This window comes from Tenrec ecaudatus, chromosome 2, assembly GCF_050624435.1.
Source record: "Tenrec ecaudatus isolate mTenEca1 chromosome 2, mTenEca1.hap1, whole genome shotgun sequence".
Classification (NCBI taxonomy): Eukaryota; Metazoa; Chordata; class Mammalia; order Afrosoricida; family Tenrecidae; genus Tenrec; species Tenrec ecaudatus.
In genome coordinates, this window is record NC_134531.1 from 161,602,885 (window position 1) to 161,622,995 (window position 20,111).

Consider the following 20,111-nt stretch of genomic DNA (forward strand, 5'->3'; position numbering starts at 1 on the left):
AAAGAAGAAAGCCTGGATTGAGAAAGCACAGATGGAATTCATGCTTCTGTTCAAAGGGAACAAAGAAGGTACCTCTTGAGCATAGCTCGGAGTTTTAGATCTTCAATTACCTAATTACAACTACCCTCCTCAGAGGCCCAGGGCAGTCTGACTGTTTCCGAGATCATGTTCTCCCCAGAAGCTTCTGGGTCTCTTATACTGACACAGGTTAGTGACTTCGCCTCTGGAGTGCCCGGATGAGCTGTCACCTCAGAGGTGCTCACAGTTCAGGCTCATTCTGGGACTTCTCTACCACTTGCAGTCACCAGTGATGGCATATTGTGGCCAGTGCTTTAAAGGGGAAGGAAAGGGATCGTGTAGGGGGATGGGTGTGTGTGTGTGACAGCACCAAAGCTCACATGACAAGCAGTTTCAAGGGGAGCTTCTCAAAGAGGACACAGATAGCATGCTCTCCCAGTGCAAGGGGCAGTCCCTGAAAAGACATGGAGGCTGGGGACGAGTTCTGTGTGTGGTAGAAAAAGTTCATGGTAACAAGTATTTCCGTGGGTAAAGAATGAAGGGGCTTGTATTCCGTACGCAGGAATCAGATACTTCACCCTGAAACCCATGGGTTGCTCTCAAAGGAGCCTAAATAAGGGGATGGCAATTAATAATATACACAACGTATCTCTCCTCTAAGGAGCCCTGGTGACACCTGTCACTCTGTGGGACAGAGATGAGGTTCTGTTGCTGTAACTATTTGCAGTCCCAGAAACACAATGGAAGTGTAGCTAGGGGTTGGTTTGGTGGTTTTATTTCCCCTATACATTTCTGAGTTCCCTGATGGCAAATGTTTGATTTTGAATTGTTTTAGTGGCATTCCCTCCCCCATTATCTAATACTCCTTGATCAGTGTTCCTTGCTGTTTAAGAGTCCCTAATTTATCAATAACCCACTTTTCACCAAGTGATTTCTACAAGGCTGGCATTGAGCTAAAGGCTTTCCATGTATTTTACCATTTAACTTGCACAATAATCTTGAAAAGTTTTTATTTTCATTCTCAGTTTAAAACTGGCTCCTAGAGGCATGTCTTTAGACACTATGGTATCAAAATGAGTATTTACACACTTCTCATAGAGAAAAAAATTAATAGACTGCTTTAGAGAAGCTTTAGGGTTACAGAAAAATTATGCATAAAGTACAGGGACCCTCTCCTAGCTGCACAGGTTTCCTCCACTTGTATGTTCCCGTGATCTGCTTGGTAGAGCCAATGAACCAATATTAACACACTGTTATTAACCAAAGTCCATAGTTTACATTAGGTTGTTGAGTTCCTTCTAGTCAATTCTCACTCATAAAGACACTACCAGACAGAAGAGAACTTCCCTGTTGGGTTTCTTAGGTTGTAATGCTTATGAAACTGATGGTAAATTGTTTTCTCCCATGAAGCTATTGGTGGGTTTGAAACATCAATTATTCCATTGACAACTTAGTGCTTCACGACTGTACCACTATATTTTACATTAAGGTTCACTTTTTGTGTTATATGTCCTATGCATAGAGCGCTAGTGACACAGTGGTGACAAGTTGGGCTGAAGGTCAGCAGTTCAAAACCACTAGTTGCTCTATAGGAGAAAGACAGGACATTCTAATCCCATAAAGAGTTACAGTCTCAGAAACTCAAAGGAGTAAGTTTACCCTATTCTGTAGTCAGTGTCAACTCAACAGGAGTGAGTTTTTGGTTTGAATACCCCATGCATTTAAGAAATGTCAGAATAGCATAACTTTCCTAAATATGGCCTTTGAATTATGGTGTTGGTGAAGAATATTGAAAATATCACACAATGCTATAGGAACCAACAAATCGGTCTTGGAACAGGCACAGCCAGATTGCTCCATAGAAGCAAGCATGGCGAGACTTTGCCTCCTGTACTTTGGACACATTGTTAAGAGGAGACGCCAGCCCCTGGGGAAGGACATCATGTTTGGCAAAGTAAAGGGGCAGGAAAAATGAGGAGGGCCTTGTGCAAGATGGATGGACTCAGTGGCTGAGGTCTTGTACTCAAACATAAGAACAGCTGGGAGAGCGGCTCGTAACCAGCAGTGCTTCATTCTGCTCCACATGGGGCTGCTTTGTGCCTTAACCGCTTCCGCTGCACATAACCACTCCCACCAGCACCACAGAGGCAACGATCTCTTATTTATAGATATGGATGTAAGACGATATGGAAATTTAACAAAACATCATTCATTAACAATAGATTCATTATATTAGACGTCTATTAATATCTATATAGAGTTAATACATATACTATTAACATATAATACCTGCCCTCAATCAAATCCATGTCTTATCATTTTTCCTTGAGTATGGACAAGAAAGTCAAGCTAAGCGAGTATTTCTCAGGAAAAATGGCACACCTGGCACCCTTATTGTGATTCTGAGACTGGACTCCTACTTGACCCTTAACCTATTGGTTTGGAATTTATTGATGATTGACGCTCCATATGGCAGCCTCCTTTTTTTCTGAGAGCTGAATATCTTTCCTGAACCCCAGCTGATGGTTTGAATTCTGCTTATCATAGGTAAATGATATGGAATATCTCTGATATTCATCTGCTTTAATAGGCCCTGCTTGAACTCCCTGGGATACCAACCAGCAAACACACACACACACACACACACACACACACACGTTTCTTCTCAGAGAAATACCACCTTTGTAAGGAGGAAATTGAAGGAGCTTTGGTGATGTACTTGGTTATACACTGAGCTGCTAAACACAAAGCCAGTGATTCAAACCCACAGGTCACCCCATGGGAGAAAGATGAGACTTTTCACTCCTGTAAAGATTTGGTCTCTGACACCCAAAGGGGCAGCTCCCCTCTATCCTATAAGGTTGGGATGTACCCAAAGGCAGTGAATTTATTCCTCTTCTTTCAAGGAGGCATGTGACTCACTGTATAATCACAACCAAATATACAACTTAACACAACCAACACAAAGAAAGCCAATCCACTAACTGACCAGCAGAGCTCTGCCTTGAGAATGTCAACCAAAGACACTGGCGAATCACATCAAAAACAAGAACTGATGGTTATTTCCAACCATACTCTCCTTATGGGTTGTATTAGAAACTTGCCTTATTTGTTTAAAGATTTTTTTCTTTTAAATCACAGAAAGACAGAGACGCACACAGGAGAGGAAGCTCAATCCTTAGGGATTTCCAGTCCCCAGCCTCTGAAGCACAGTGCAGCACTATTTCATTTTTGTGTTTCATCTCCTTGTAAACTTTCATGTATCTCCTAACTTGAATTGGCATGACCATGTTTGCCTGTGTTGAATTCCCTTGAGCAGTGAACAGTGGTCCTATTCCAGCTTGAAACTACCTTTTGTGTCTGGAATTTTGTACTTTACACAAATTCAGTCTCATTCTTGTCCACTAATGTCCCAACATACCTCACAAAGGAGTCAACTTGATTATGTCAGCCCTGTTTCAGGGAGGTTATTTGTTTATTCTGACTTACTCCTACCTCTAAATTTTAATAGTTTGGTTGTTCTTTTGATACTTCAGAAAATGCCTGAAGACAACCACCAAACATCTATTTGGCGAAGTATTAAATGGTTTGGTAAATGAGATATTAAATTGAATTTCAACACCTTAGTTAAGGAATTCTTCCCATACTGTATTGTAAATTCAGATGTACCTTGGCATAAGGAAAATTTTAATGAAAACCCTTGAAATTGCAATAAATTGTAAGAGTAAATTTGTTTTTTCCAAGCCAACTCTGATTTTACATTCAGGCATTTATTCCTAAGTTAAAAACTCACCAGGAAAACTGAGTAAAAAAGGGAGCAAGTGCAGCAGTGCCATTGAAGGGTGTACTTGAGAAGCACAAGCCATCAGAGCACAGGGTGTTTCTGCATCATCTCCACTGCCGACCCATGGAGTTACCCCTGTGTTCCTGACTCTAAGTTCACTCAAACACACTGAAAACAATCCTCAGAAAATGAATTCACAGCATGAGTCTCTCCAAGAATCAGGTTTCACAGAAAGCTGGTACCTGTTGCCTCCTGTTTTCCTGGCACAGAAAACAAAAATAGCTGAAAGTCCTGTTGCTTCCACACTTGAATGTACTTATTTCTTTCTTCCTGTAATGTTCCTTCCTGGTATGATCGAGAACACTCATTGGGACAGGATTTGTCTTGGTGGGACTCCAGGTTTTTTTGGTCATATGGTTAATAGACACAGCATAGCTTGGGATTTAGGATTTTTAGCCTATGGTACAATGACTGGGTTTTATTAGCCCAAAATATTTCCCCCCTTATTATCAAAGTAATTGTTTTATTGTATGCATATGTATATATATATATACCCATATATATGTGTGTATACACTTTTAAATGCTCATAGGAAATGGAATGAAAAGAAATGGAATTTTCCCACTAACTTTTTAAAGCCCCCTTATATGTCTTTGTGTGTGTGTGTGTATAAAATTATTCAGAGTTTTTTTTATATCCAATTACCCAAAATACATTGACACAGATCATATCCATCATATTGTGCAAACACACCACCATCTATTTCCAAATTATTCTATAACCATTATATAAAGTTAGTGTCCACTAAGACTTCTCTTTTCCTCCCTCCTCCACCATAGGTAGTCACTAATAAATTTTGATCTCTCTACACTTATCAATTTCATATAAATGTAATCTTAAAGTGCTTGTCCCTTTGTGACTAATCTATTTAACTTAGCATGTTTTTAAGATTCATCTATTTTATAGTGTACATTAGGACTTCACATCTTGTTCTAGCAGAATAACTTTCCATTTTATCTATGTAGCATAAAGGGCTAGATTTAATGAAGAAGTATTTTCAGTGGCTGAAAAGAACAAAGGTTTATATCTTGGTGATGTTATATGTTTCTCCTGGCTCAACTGTAAAGCATGACCATTGCGGGCTTGTTTGACTCCGGAGCGTAGGCTGGCTGTTGAAGCATGGGGGAACGAGCAAAGCAAAGGTTATTGTGTCTCCTAAGGCTTCTCCTCCACCGGGACAGCTCCTAGTTCACCGGGTGAAGGGGGCCTTTACACCAAACGGTCAGGTGGGAACCCAAATTCTGACTGTTTCTACTGCATCCTGAGCAGTGCCTGCCACGTAGCAAATGTTTAGACACCAATGGTGAATAACAAGTAAAGGAATGGTTACATGAGAGCAACACAAACATTGATATTCACTTTGGTCACTGGGCTCAGATTTGAAAATGCCTTTATTAGAACATTTTAGGTAATAACCAACCCCAGAAACAGGTATGTTTAGACAAATTATCTTCAATACAGATTATTCACAATTAGAAATTCTTTTGCTTCAGAAGCTCTCTTAGATTTTGGCTGGTTGAGACCATACTTCTATTAAATATTGCTATGTGAGTCAGTTGTGCATTTATCTACAAATGATGCTTGTCAGGTCAGTTTGTGCAGCTCTTTGGTTTAAAGAGTTGGGGGTTGAGGATCATTTAGGGATTTCACAACAGAGCTAAACATAAAATCGTCAAAATGGCCATTAGCTTTGCAGTGGGATGCCATAGGGATCTTGTTTAACCAAAATTATGGCTCCTCTTGGTGCTAACATGGGTTCTTCTGTGAAATGCCCAAAGACCACACTTCATTGGTTATCCTCAGAAGCCTGGCTCCCAAATCCATACCCACAGTGAGACCAATGGCAACTTCATTTCTCTGCTTTGTCCTTTGTACAAATGGGCCTTCAGAGGTACTTCAGGCCAATAGACCAAATGTTTGCAAGTGTGTGTTTCTGGGAAGTCTAAAACTTGCCCATAATTTGACTAATATGTAGTTGATCTTGGGGAAGAGAATGAGAAGAGAAAACTGAAGGAGTAGGGGGATAAGGTTGCTAGGGAATGTTTACTTTTCACATCCAGCTAAACTAACGAAATAGTTTTAATGAGTCCAGTTGCTGATGCTCTCAGATCCCCCAAAGCAGAGGCACGAACACAAAGAAACAGGAGGCTAAAGCAAAGGCGCCTGGAAGGGGTGGAGCATGGTGGGCTAGCACATGGATTTTCAGTAGTGAGACAGACTGGAAAGTGTGGCAAAAAATTGTAGAGTCTGTCACACTGATGTGGTGATTAAATTATCTATTTGATGCAAAGTACTTAGAATATTTGCATAGACTAAGTGATAAGTCACAAATATTTAGGAATATCTAAGCGGAACGAAACATTGTTGTGGAAAACTTGAAGGCGCTTAAAATTTGGAAAAATGCAATTTTCTTTTAATGCCATTTTCTCATGAACTTTTTGAAGCCTCCTCATATGATACAAACATAAAAATAGTATATTTACTACATATTAATATATATTTCATATACATACAAATATAAGTATATGAGGGGTACCCCAAAATTTTTGGAATATAGCTCCACTGGACAGAGCTGTCATAGTATGCCTTTTTTCTGCTAGGCAAGCATCAAACAATTCGCTCTGAATTAGTACACTCAGTGGCGTAGCCTGGTGTGTTAATGTGGGTAAACCAGGGAAACAAATCTATAGAAATTCATATATATAAGAGACAGTTTTATATAAAGAGTAAGTGTACATTAAGAAAACATCCCAACCCAGTGCTGCCCAAGCCCATAAAGCCAACATTTGCCCATATATCTGACATTAATCTATAAAGTTCTCCTTAATCTCACAAAAGACCCACAATGACACCAACTGCAGGAGGAAAGACAAATCAGTGAGCGTGTAAGCATCTCAGTGCTGGCAGGGGTCTCCACATGGCTGCTCCAGCACCCAAGGCTGCATCGGGGTAGGTCCATGTGGCTTCTCCTCAGGGATGTCTTACAGAAAGTGAGCCTTGCCAGCTGAAGCAGGGACCTGACTAAGGCAGCTGCATCCTGGTCCTACCATCAGAAATCAAGAGACCTGAGAACTAGAAAGACAAGGCTCACCGAGCCATTTATCTCACTGCCCTTCAATTAACCCCACGGCCTGGGAAGGTTTTCTCTGGTCACAGTGATTTTTTTCATAAAGCAGTTTTGTTCAAACCTTGTTTTTTGTGACGACTGATTTAAGAAAATAGCATGTGGCAGTAAAATGTTGTTTATTGCTCAGAAAAAATGCTGCAGAAACTGTTGTGATGTTGAATACAGCTCACAATGACAGCATCGTGGGGAAAATGAGTGTTTTTCTCATTTCAAAAAAAATGAAATGTCAATTGATGACAAACTTCCTTCTGGACATCTGCCAACTTCTCAAGTGGAAAAATATGTTGACAAAGTTTGTGCACTTGTGCTCCAATATGGATTATGGCCTATTGAAGAGATGGGGAGGTTATCTGAACTATCTTGGAGCTCTGTTCAGTGTAAGGGAGGATTTATGTCAGGGAAACCAGACCTAACACATCATCATGGGTCAGTCCGGTAGGCACAATTGTACAGCGATAATAAGTAAAGATTATAGTAAAGTCATAGAGACCATGAGAGATAGAAGAGAGACTGAAATAATGGAGTCAGTCACATTTCATGGTAGCATGCTCACCTCAGTCTCACTTGGTGGTCCGTGTAGAGAGAGAGAGAGAGATTTATTGCTAACCAAGGATTTTATATTCTCTGGGGATGTGCAAGCCCCCTAATTACAGGTGAAGACATACATCACAGGAAAGGGTTGCGCTATAGGTACTACAGTAATGGGAGGGGATTGATCTAGGGCTATCCATGTAATAAGAAGGGGAGGTCATGGGGGTACACATGTGACAAGATGGGCGGATCCTAGATTAAGGGAGGCAGCTTGATTTTCGATATCACTGAGCTGGTTTGACCTGTCCTCTGGCTCACTATAGAAACCATTATCAGTAGCATGTAAACCCAACCTACAAGAAGCAAAGGGATGACCTCAATCCTTTAGGGTAAAGTAGCCCATTGTCCTTAACAGCAGGGAGTGGCCTCTACCTGTGGTAGACTCAGACAGTTGGCTGGCAACTGACTGCCTTCAGGGAGGTAACTTGACAATCATTTATCATTAGTTGCAAGCAATATCTTAAGTCTAATATATATATATTTCAGGGAGATGACTTGGGAGAAATCTTTCTGTTTCTCACAGATTTGGGAATGAGAAGGGTCACTGAAAATTTTGCCTCCAGTTCTGCCTGACCAGGAAAAAAGAGCATCACGTGGACACATGCCCTGCTTTGAAAAACAGTTCCAAAGTGTCCTAGACTTTTCCCCCAAGGTCATTGCTAGTTAGGAGACATGATGCTATTCTTATGACTTCAAAAGCAAGCATCAATCAAGTCAGTGGAAAATGCCACCATCACCTTGTCCCCAAAAGCTCATCAAGTGCAATCAAAGAACAGGATGATGCTCATTTGTTTGTTCTATTTTTTAATGTGAGGGTGATAGTGCATTTGGAGTTTGTTCCACCAGGTCAGACTATTAATCAAGCTTTCTACTTAGAGGTTCTGAAAATACTTTTTAACAGTATGAGACTCAAAAACAGCCTGATATGTGGCACATGGGGGACTGGTTTGCCCCCATGACAATGCACCTGCTCATCCAGACATCTCAATGTGCCAATTTTTGGCAAAAAACAGCATGCCTCTCTTGCCCCATGCACCTTACTCACCTGACTTCTCTCCTTGATATTTCTTTTTATTTCCATGAATGCAGAGGGACATACATGCAAGGACAGTGATCTGACAATGTAGAAGAAGTGAAGAAGAAAATGAAGGCGGCGCTGTCAGCCATCCAAACAGATGAGTTTGAAAAATGTTTCCAAGAATAGGATTGCAGATTTGACAAATGTGTTAAGTGTAATGGGGAGTACTTTGAAAGTGAAAAAAAAATTGAATGCATAGCTTTGAAAATAAAAATTCCTTTGCTTTGGGCGTATCCCCTCATATATTAAATATATATATTTATTAGAATTCTATGTTGTTGATGCTGTTTTAGGAGCCATCAAGTTGGTTCTGACTGGTAGCAACTCTTTGTACAAGAGAGAAACCTCGCAGCTCTCTGCCATGTGCACAGTTGTCCTCAGATCGAACCCATTTTTGCAGCCAGTGTGTCAATCCATCCTGTTGAGGGCCTTCCTCTTTTTCACGGTTCCTCTACTTTACCAAGCATCATGTCCTTCTCCAGGGACTGGTGTCTCCTGACATGTGCAAAGTGCGTGAGACAAAAAACTCCCATCTAGCTTCGAAGCTTCTTCAGGCTTCCTTATTCAGTGCCCAACATACACGTACATATGGGGTGACTGATCATCCCATGGCTTGGGTCAGGTGCACCTTATTCCTTAAAGTAGCATCGTTGTTTTTCAACACTTTAAAATCAAGGTGTCATCTGAACTCTGAATTGTTGCTTCCATGAGCATTAATTGTGGATCAAATTAAGAAGAAATACACTACAACTTCAATTTTTTTTTCAATTTATCATGACTTTACCCATTGTCTAGTTGTGAGAATTTTGGTCTTGTTTACATTGAGTTGCAATCCACAGTTGGAGACAATCAGTCTCTCCATGGGAGAGAGATTAGGCTTCACTCCAATAAGCAATTATAATCTCAGAAACCAAAGGGGCAGTTGTACATTGTCCTATAGGATTGCCATGAGTCTGCATTAACATGTCCGTGAACTTGGATTTTCTTTTAAGAAGAGGTGCTATTCATAAAGTTTTCATAAGTGAAGATGAAAAGGCGTTGTCTTCAATGTTTTGGACATGTTATCAGGAGATACCAGACCCCTGAAGAAGATACAATGTTTGGTAAAGTCGAAGGGTAGCAAAAATGAAGAGCCCTGAAGTGATGGACTGACATAATGGCTGCCACAATAGGCTCAGGTATAACAATGGCGAAAATAGTGCAATTCTTGATCTTCACCAGCAAGTGCTGCAAGTCCGCCTCACTTTCAGCAAGCAAGGTGGTGTCAGGTCATCTGCATGTTGCAGGTTATTAATCAGCCTTCCTTTAATGTGACATTCTTCTTCATATAATTCAGCTTCTCTGTTTTCTTGCCCACCCTACATGTTGAATAAATATAACGAAACAATGCAGTTTCTAGGCGCACCTTCCTTGATTTTAAACCATTCCGTTTTCCCTTGTTCTGTTTACACCGCTGCCTCTTGCTCCACGTTCCTCATGAACACAATGAAGTGTTATAGGATTCCCATTCTTCTCAAGGTGATCCATGGTTTATTAAGCTCATATAATGTGGATAAAATAGGACGTGCAGGAGCAAGCAAAAGAGTATTCTGAATAGAAGTACGGGTTCTAAATAAGATAAATGCCACTTTTCAAACTGTATGCTGCCATGAAGAGCTGGTACATTGCAATCAATCGGAGTTTTATATTCCTGAGTAGATGAGGCAATTACTTAAATAAAAGGGCCACTAACAGGGAGGGATTTAGAGACCGGGTGTGATGGCCATAAAGAAGACAAGACTAGGGATTGGGGCAGGAGTTGGAGAAATGGTAGCATGAATGGCTGTCTTCAAATGTGTAAAAGGCAGTAATGGATACAGTAGCTGAAACAGAGCATCAGTGGATGAACTGCAGGCTGAGGGTCAAATATATCTATAAGGCAAAGTGGTTTTTGTTTTTTAAATGATTACAGTTTAATGGGAGTATAAGCACCCACATAATACCTACATGTTTGTATTTTGGACCAGTCGCCTAAATTATTTATTAACTAGCCTTGTAAGAATGTACTGCCTCTTGTAGCTCAATTTCAGGAATTTAACAAGGAATAGCTAAATATATAAATACATTTTTAATAAAAATATTCTCCAAGGGAAACATACTTTCCTGAGTGGGGAACAGAAGGACCTTCTTTGCATATCTTCCAATCACCCCTAGACTCATACCGAGTAGTTTCCCACCTGCCCAGCCCATGCATGAGAGGATTTATGTTTGGCTTCTTGAGAAAACACAGAGGCACTGGGCCAACTGGCCCTGAGTTTGATTCTGTGAAATTGGATAGTTGTCTATTTGGCTGAGACAATAGTTTGGTTTGAAAACACCCAATTAGTGACTGTAACTAATAGATTGTTTCACTGAATTAATTTCTTTGGCTTTTATATCCAACTGATTCAGAGCATAGATAAATTCTTGAGTAACAGATTTTGGTACGAGTTTAATCTGTACGGGACACCAACAAGCAGAAGGAAGCTTAAAAAACATATTAATAATGTATGCTCATTTCCCAGATACTGGCCTGTGGGCCCAGGAAATTCCAAAGGGAAACACTAGTTTTTGAGCACCGGGATCACTCGCAGGGTGCAGGGGTATGATGGTGAGTGTTTGTGTCCGTTTGGATGCACTTGTGGGAAAACAAGGCTAGAGATCAACATCTCAATTAGGTCACACTGATGGCATCTCCTTAGGGGTGTGGCTGATTTGATATCTGTAAGAGACACTGGAGAACTGGTTCTCTTTCTTTTCTTCATCTTTATGTTGGCTGCATCCCATCTCTGGCTTCCTGGGACTTGGGTTGGTGCCCCGTTTGATCTTTCTTCCCTTTGGAGGTGTTGGCTGTTTGTTGTGTTCCCTTTCTGGGATCCACTCAAGTCTATCTCCACCAAACTATGGTTATCCTGCCTCCTGCTTCAGTGACCGTCCCTCTAGTGACTGTGTCAGTCAGGAAGCACCTCCAGCTCTGAGTCATGGGCTTGAATTGGATTGTACTTGCCCATTCTGCAGTTCTATGGGTCACTCTTTTGATGTAAATTTCTTATTTGCAAATATGTAAGTGTTGCCTATTTTGTTTTTTTTTTTTAGAAAACCCAGCCTAGCATATTTGGGACCAAGCGAGTGGGGTTATAAGGAAACCAATTAAAATAATATGGGGTAGAGGCATGTCTGACCTCTGTCTTTTTTAAATTAGCCCTATACCAGCTGAATTTTTAATTTCAGGAAAAAAATGTGCGTTTATTCTTTACTTTCATAGTTATCAATATATATTAACACATACATTTAATTAAATGGCATGAAAATGTCTCGCTCAGCGTTATAGGGTTAGGTGGATTGGATTCTCATGGAAGGATGGAATTTTATAAGAGATAGAAGAAAAGGACATGGGAAGTGAAATGTTTAATTCTTAGATGGTTTACACTGCAATTTAAGGGAATAAATCCACTTTTGGAGTGCCTGAACCACAAGTCTGATCATTTAAACAAGAAGATTCGGTGAGGCCAGCTCACTGCATTCACCCCGCCAGAGGCTTAGGCCATACACACATGAGTGGGCCATATGCATGAGTGGGCTAATCTAGAGAAGAGAGCATTGAACTTGAATGTTTTTAAAAGGATTGCATTTAGTATTATATATTTAGCTGACTGTACTAGGATTATATGGAATTCTGCCATCTAGTGTTGTAGACAAACCTTTATAATCTTAAACTACGTTAGCCTCCTGTTGCTTTGTGTTCGTGCCTGTGCTTTGGGGGATCAGAGAGCATCAGCAACTGGGCTCATTAAAACTATTTCAGCCTTTTCAATCAATTGTAGGCTGTTGACCTTTATGACTATCTCCCCACCAATTCTAGGGATTCTGGGAACGGCCCCTCTTATCCTGAAGTCTGTTTGGGGGCTCCTCAAGGGTTTTTTGGCTTTCCTTTGCTCCCATTGCTGATCTGCTAGTTTCTCTTCTTGGTTCACCACATTTTGGGGGTGGTCAGACTGGACTCATTCCCTGCCATATATCCCCAGTATTGTCCTCTCTCGTGGAATGCTCCAACGAGGGGGCATCATGTCGTTAGCTGTTGGCACTACAGTCCTCTCTGTGCCTTAGCAGCTCTCTGCAGGACCTTCATCCTCAGGGCTTGGTGTGTCCCTATGGGATCTAGTTCCTCACTCTCTTTTTCCTGCTTGGTTTGCTTTTGTATAGATGTAGCAGGCCAGAACCCCTTCCCAACCTCTAGGTTTAGTGTTGTCCTCTGTAGGACATACTTCTGTGGGGTGGGGTGGGGTTAGATTGGCTGTGATTGGGCCCGGCCCTGTAGACCTCTCTGTTCATGATTAAAATTCAATATAGTTAAGTTTCCTTCAAGGCACCAAACCATGAGGGCAATGTAAGTACATTGAGTTTCAATCCACACTGAAGGCTATAATCCTTGATCATCAGCAAGTACATCAAGTCCTCCTCACTTTCAGCAAGCAAGGTTGTGTCATCTGCATATCGCAGGTTGTTAATACACTTTGCTCTCATCCTGATACTGCACTTTCCCCCATATCATCCAGCTCCTCTGATGACTTGCTCAGCATACCTATTGAACACATATGGTGAGAGGATACCACCTGGATGCATACCTTCTGATTTTAACCATGTAGCATTTCCTTGTTCTGTTAACACACCTGCCTCTCGATCCATGTGCAAGTTCTGAATGAGCACAAGGAAGTGCTCTGGAACTCCCCTTATTTTCTAAGCTAGCCACAGTTTGTTACGATCCACACAGTTGAAAGCCTTTGCATAGCAAATGAAACACAAGTAATCTTCGTTCTAATACTCTATACTTTTAGCCAAGATCCACCTGACATCAACAATGATATCCCTTGTTCCACATCCTCTGCTGAATCTAACCTGAATTTCTAGCAGTTCTCTGTCCCTGTGAATAAACTTAAGCAGAATTTTGCTTGTGTGCAATACCAATGTGGTCATTCTGTGGTTTTCACATTCTGTTGGGTGACTTTCTTTGGAATGGGAACAAATGTAGATCTCTTCCCCCCGATTAGCCAAGTAGCTGTCTTCCAGACTTTAGGGCATACACAAGTGAGTGCTCCAGTGCTTCTTCAGATTTCTGAAACAGTGGATATTCCATTAATTTCTGGAGCCTTGTGGTTGGTTAATGCACTCAGTGCAGTTAGAAATTTTCCCTTCATCACCATAGGCTCTTGCTCATATGCCACCTCTGAAATGGTGGACTGTTGTGGACCAGTTCTTTTTGCTACAGTGACTCTGTATTCTTTCTATTGATTTTGATGTTTCCTGCGTCATATCCAATGGTTTTCCTGTAGAATCATTCAAAGTTTCAACTCAAGGCTTGAATTTTTATTGCGTTCTTTCAGTTTTAAATATGCCAAGCATGTTCTTTCTCTTTGGTTCTCTAATTCTAGGTCTTTGCACATTTTGTTATAATATTTGGTTTTGTCTTCTCAAAGTGCCCTTCGATATTTGCTACTCAGCTTCTTGATTGCATCCTTTTTCTATTTGCTTTAGCAACTCTCAACTTCAGAGCAAGTTTCAGAATCTCTTCTAAAATCCACTTGGATCATGTTTTCTTTCGTGTTTTTTTTTAACCTTTTGTTTTCTTCATGAGAGATGCTCTTGATGTCCTCTCACAGCTCATCCAGTCTCTGTCCTTTGTGTTCAACGCATCACATCTGTTTTTCAGTCTTCTCAAAATTCAGGTGAGATGGACTTACAGTCATATTTTGTGCTTTGTGTGTTTGTTTTCATTTTCTTCAGCTTTTCTTAGCACATTCTAAGTCCCAGTCATTAGAAGATACAACCCCCCTCCCCCGCTCCCCCCCCCCCGGCTCTTTCTCTTTACCTTGATTGGTGTCCCATCAGCAAATAAGGATCCTGAAGGCTCTGCTCTCACAGTCTTTACCTGACTCAAGAGCCCATGTTCAATTCATTTAGATTTTTCTTGGATCTGAGGAGCCCATCTGCAGGTAGTATCTCTGACAGTGTTCTGCTTCCCTTTTTCAGGCTTTTGGTATCTGGGATGACTTCGAAGTCATGCATAAGGTTTTCAGTGGCTTCTTTCTCCTTTGTGTGGATCCGCATCCTTCCTCGTTATCTGTTCTTGGTGTAGAAGCGCTACTGAAACCTGTTCACTTTGGGTGACCTTGCTGGCATTTAAATACCAATGACAGACACAGCTTCCAACATCACCTCAACACAACAGCCTCCATGGAATGACACATTGACAGCCAAATGGTGGTGATCATAATTGAGAAAAACAAATTGAAGTTGTCAGGGATTTTGTCTTGCTTGGATCCACAATCAATGCACATGGAAATAGCAGTCAAGAGATAAAATGAGCCATTGCATCTGGTAAATCTGTTGCACAAGATCTCTTTAAAGTGTTTCATGGCAAAGATGTTACCATGAGGACTAAGAGGTACCCAACCCATGCCATGGTAATTACAGCCACCTCTTTTGCATGTGAAATTTGGAAACTGAATAAGGAAGACCTAAGAAAAATTGATACTGGTAAAGTTTATTGAAAGTACCATGGACTGCCAAAAAACAAACAAATATCTTGGAACAAGTACAGCCAGAGTGCTCCTTGGAAGCAAGGATGGAGAGACTTTGTCTTACATACTTTGGATATGTTGTCAGGACAGACCAGTCCCTGGAGAAGGACGTTATACGTGGTAAAATGGAGGATTGACTCAAGCATGGAAACAATTTTGAGACTGGCACAGGACCTATGTTCTTCATAGGGTCTTTATGGCTTGGTACCAACTCAATGACACCTAACACCAACAATAACTGTTAGAGTGCTAATTCTCTGGGTTTTCAGTCTGGGAGGTTCTTAGCCCAGGCATCCTAGATCCAAAGCTCTTCATTCCAGTGATTGTGAATTCTATCTCTGTGGTGGCTCCTTTGAAGCTTAGTGAGATGTCAAAGCCAACCTATTAATCCCCTTGTTTGGATTCCATATATCTTATTTGCATGGTTCTATATTCACGAGGTTGCCAATCATATTATTTGTATGATTACCAAGCTGCCTGATCTCCTACATGGGACACAAACACCTCATTTGAATAGTCTCATCAAATAATGGTGTGGGATTCACATACTACAGCTAGAAAAGTCATATTCAATAATTCACTACACCATGCTGATTCTTAGAATGGACTTCTGATACAATACCTCCTATAGCATGCAATTTCAGGGAACATTCTTGGGACAAGTTCTTAGCACATTATTCAGAACCGACTCCCTTGGTGTTGGATACTTAACATAGAATTCCCATTGCCAGGCCTTTGGCAAATTTCAAATGTCTGAGAGAAAACAAGAACTGCCTCAAAGGCGTTTCTCAGAAACCGTGGAGGCTCCACAATTATACTAACAGCTTACTGGATAACTAGAGTGTAGCCGATTGAGAAGGATTGACCTGATTCTTCCTTTTTAATTACCTTAATTTTTTACACCAGGTAATTAATTGAATGACTCAGTGATTACAGATGCTTTCTTTTCTCTCTTTTCAGTTTGGAACTAGAACAAGTTACATCAGAAACTTGATGGGTAGAGTGGGTGGAGGGATTAAAGAATGGGTCACTGGTAGGAGGTTTTGTGGATCCCGTGCTGTGAAACAAACACTACAGTGATTTTATATCTGGAGACTATAGCTTTGGCCTGGTATGGAATGGCCCCAAACAACTTTGAGGCCTAGGTGCTAGTTGCTGTGTAGCTAATTATGGCCAAGGTGAGACCATGTGTGTAAAATTTAATTGCTCCATAGGTTTCCAGTAGCTGATTATTTGGAAGTACATCACCAGTCCTTATTTCTGAGGTGTTTTTAGGTGGGTTTGAACCACAGTCTTATGGTCCACAGTCCATTACTTAATCATTTTGTTCTACGCAGAGACTCCAGGACTAAAGTAAAGCTTCTTAATTTAGGTATTATTGACATATTGTGATGGATGCTTCTTCATTGTGAAAGGCTGTCATGTGCATTACAGGCTGTTTAGCAGTCACCCTGACCTTTGCATACTAGATGCCTGTGAGCAATCTCTCTCTATAATGGAGACATCAAAAATGCCTACAGACATACTCAAATGTCTCATAGGGGAAAAATATCACTTCAAATGAACAAAAACTGAATTAAACTGTAGACCAGGTTAGGTTGTATCTTTAGGTCATCTACAGTTATGCAGGTCTGACAGTGAAAAATCCATTGACTGCCATTCTGTTGAATTTCAATAATGTGGGAAGAGCCCTGCTGGGATATTGGTTATGCATTGGGCTGATAAAGGCAAGGTCAGTAGTTTGAAACCACCAACTGCTCCAAGGGGGAAAGATGTGGCTTTGTACTCTTATAAAGAGTTACAGTCCAGGAAACCCACAGGTCACAAGGTACTATGAGGCAGAAAGGACTCCATGTCAATGAGTTTGGTTTTTGAAGGTAAATGTGCAATGGAAGGTATTGACTATTTATGATAAACCTTTGGAGACTAAATACTACTCAATTTAAACACAATGGAGAAGAATTTGCAAATATATGTGCCCATCAGAATACACAGTAACTTTTACATCAAAGAAATGAACCGTAAACTGGATCCCTAGGTTTTTGTTTGTTTGTTTTCTGGAATTTATTTTGTAAGGATATAACTTTTGCCATCTCAACCATTTTTGCATGTATAAGCCAGTGACATTAATTATGTTAATCATATCATGCAAATATCACCATGATTGCGTTTGAATTTTTCCATCATCTAAACAGAAACCCAGTGTTCTCTGCTTTCCTTCCCCCTTCTTTCTCCAAGTGTTGATAACCAGTAATAAACTTTTGTCTCTACATATTTTCCTGGTCTGGATATTTGACATGTGACATATATCCCATCAGTGATTATGTGTTCCACTCTACTTCATCTAAAACCTCGACATCACCAGTAACTACACTGAATTTTAATTTATAATCATCAACTGTATGCTTCCAACTTGATTAATCTAGCCCTTACATTATATTTTGACCATATTTGAGGCCCCAGTGCGTTGACCTCATTATTTTGTACCTCTAATCTTCATGTGTCCCCTTATGCACCAAGAGGAGCCTTGTGGGCAGCGTTGGGTATGCATTGGACTGCTCACCTCAATTGGGGTTCCAACTCACCACCACTCAGGAGAGAACGAGGAAGCTATATGCTTCCAAGAATGGTGCGTAGCCTTGGCAACCCTATATAGGGTCACAGTGAGTTGCAATTGGCTTGATGGGAGTGGGTTTGTTTCAGTGCGAGGTTTACCCACTGCAGACCCCCTAATCCATCATGGTGTTCATACCTTTGCAAACACCCACAACCACCTGCCCTTCTCACCCTCTGATTTGCATGCCTGCCAAAACTCAATGCATATCAGATCTGTTGATCTCATTTCTATCTACACATACACATATAAGCATTGATTAGAAAAACTCACTTACAGTTGACTGACTAATGTATAGCTTAAATTCAAGAGCACATGGTTTAAACGGGCACTTGAATGCCCTGGAATTCTCATACTAGTAAATTTGCTTTCTTTTCTCTTTGATACATGATTAATTCAAATATTTTACTCCAACCCCCATTTTCATTTAATAATTTCATCTGACAAAAAAGCAGATGAGGATTTCCTCATCTATATATATTATAGGTTCTAGGAAGAAATATTTATTTGGTCTATATTTCTTCTTTTCACCTTTTCTGTCAAGGAATGTAATCTCTTTTTGGTCCTATGTCCCGGCTCTCTTAATTTTTTTTTTAGTATTCCATGTTTATCGCTTTCCCAGTCCCTGTTTCTTACATCATAAATTTGTTTCACTTTACCCAATTTTCCCCATTGCTTATAAATATGATATGGCTTCTCAAACTTTATACTACCTCACATGATTCCAAATCCTACAACTCCTTTTACTATATTTTTCTTCTTCACAAGAATTTTTAAAAGTAATATTCTATACTCTATGTATTTACTTCCACATCTCCAACTATTACTTTGACCCATGCCAGTCTGGATTTCTATCATTACTATTTTGAAATTATTATTGCTATGATCAACTACTTTGTTGCCAAAATTTACAGATACTTCTTTGAAATTTCTTAGCTTTTACTGTTCATCATTTGCTCATTGTAACAACTTCTCTTGGTCTCTAGAACACAGTATTCCAATATTCCTCTTGCCTTTTTTATGTCCCCTTTGGCCTCATCCCCACTGGCCTCTCTTTGCTAGTTATTCCATTTCAATTCGACCTTTAATTGTTAACATTCTCCACCAACTGATTCTGGAGCATCTCCCATTCTACACAATTGCATCAAGTGATATCATCTAGCTCTATTCCTTTAAATGCTAAATGGATGAAGATGACTCCCAAATTTATATCTTCATCCTGTATTCTCTATTGTGATCCAGATTTACATATTCAGCTCTCTCATTATTCTTTCAATGTGGATGTTTAATAAACATGTTAAGCTAACATTTTCAAATCAGAGGGTTTTTTGTTTACCCTTTCTCAACTCAATAAATGGTATCTTATATTAAAAGAACAATAACATTTGTAATAATTACACACAAGGTAAATATTTATGGACAAATCTTACTAGAGAAACAAAAGAATTATTCAACGAAAAATACAAAACAATTTGGGGATAAAAAAAGAAAGAAACTCACATAAAGGGAATAAGCTACCATGTTCCTGGATAGGTAGACATTGTGAAATGTCAGTATTGCACCTAGCATTTTACCAATTCAATGCAATTCTGATCCAAATTCCACTTTTTCAAAGAAGTGGGAAAAGTAATTAGCAATTATGTAGAGAAAGGAAAGAGACTGGGAATAAATAAAACACTATAAATAAAAACAAAGCAGAGGGCCTTTCACTTCTGTTCTTTAAAGCCTAGTATAAAGCTGTGATAATTGTACTTGTACTGGTACTTGTGCAGTGATAGCTATGAAAACCAATTGATCAGCATTGAGAATCCAGAAATACAGCCAAGTACCTACAGAAACGTAATTTTTGATAAAGGACTGAAACACATTACAAAGGAGATTGGGAACATATATTCTTTTCAATAAATGGTATTGGAAAAACTATCTATACCCACAAAATAATGAAACATACCGGATACCTTACACCATGTACAAACTCAGATGGATTAAAAACTTATATAAAACACAATATATAAACAATCAGAGTTTAAACCACCTAAATATAAACAACCATAAAGACCATCAACAAAAATATGGGAACAAACATAAAAGAACCCTAATACAAGGCATAACCATACTACTGAACATAATGGAAAATACCCACACTCTAGGTGACAAGATAAAGGACTAGAATCTCCTAGCAGTAAGACATTTATGCACATCAAAAGACTTCATCAAAAGACTTAAAAGAGAACCTACAGATT

At 39.9% G+C, this 20,111-nt stretch overlaps 1 protein-coding gene across 3 annotated transcripts in view; it reads right to left on the minus strand.

The window, feature by feature from the left end:
* NMUR2 (neuromedin U receptor 2) overlaps positions 1–20,111 on the minus strand; it is a 189,593-nt gene that overhangs the window by 119,907 nt on the left and 49,575 nt on the right. The window lies entirely within an intron of this gene.